Here is a 1,002-nt window from a genome sequence, read left to right on the forward strand (position 1 = left end):
CCAGACCCAGCCTGCTCCACCCTCTATGGAGAAACCCTCTGCTCCCCAGCCCTGTGACCCCACTTCAGAGGCTGTATGGCCCCTGAAGGCAGCCTGGAACCCCTCTAACATCAGACCCCAGTCAATGCAGGTAAAGTGTCCAGTGCTGATGGGTTGGGGCTGCCCACGGCCCAGTTATCCGTATGAGGCCCAGAGGATGTGACCTGAAAATGGCCTCCTGGAAGTGGTTGTGTCCACAGCCAGGTGGGGCACGTCTTGTCTGGGCAGTGTGACCACCTGCATGTAAGGCTGTGTCCTCTGCTTAATGCTTTTCTCAGTGCTGCGATCACTCACCTAGCTTTGAGAGGTTTACAGGGTCCAGGCATTTGAGTGCACATATATCATGGCAACATTTCTGATTATTTGGGCAATGCCAGTCACTCTGGCACTGAGAATCATCAAATTGAGAACACTTGGCCATTGGTCTCCTAGGGCAGCCGCCAGCCTTTGCAGCTTCTGAGGAGAGAGAGCAGAGGGCTCATCTGGGGCTGGCAGGCTCAAAGGCCATCCTGACACTTAAGCAGAGCCTCCTCCTGGAGAGCCCCTACATGGGGACTGCCCACAGGAGCCAAGGGGACCCCCAAGGAGGACGGGCTGGATGAGCCACACACACTGACCCAGGTCATGGAGCCTGAATTCCCCAGGTGCTCAGCCAAGGGTCCTGCCCCAGGGTGAGCCAGGCTGCCCCACGGCAGAAAGACAAGTGGGAGCAGTGGGGAAGGAGAGAAAAATATGGAACCAACTTAACAGAGCCCAAAGGTGAAAACAGAGAAGGCAAGTAGAAAGCAGAAAAGGCACAGAGGACGTGAGACCGGTTCAGGACGCCCGAGTCACAGCATTTCCTCAAGCTCAGAACCTACCAGACCCTGGATCCAGGTGGCAGGGCCCTCCTCAGGCAGGTCTCTCAGGCTGCATGGCTGGATCGCTAGAGAGGGCCCCCCCACCACACCACCAGAGGCTCCC

This window comes from Condylura cristata, unplaced genomic scaffold (genome assembly GCF_000260355.1).
Source record: "Condylura cristata isolate star-nosed mole 26May11 unplaced genomic scaffold, ConCri1.0 scaffold00022, whole genome shotgun sequence".
Classification (NCBI taxonomy): Eukaryota; Metazoa; Chordata; class Mammalia; order Eulipotyphla; family Talpidae; genus Condylura; species Condylura cristata.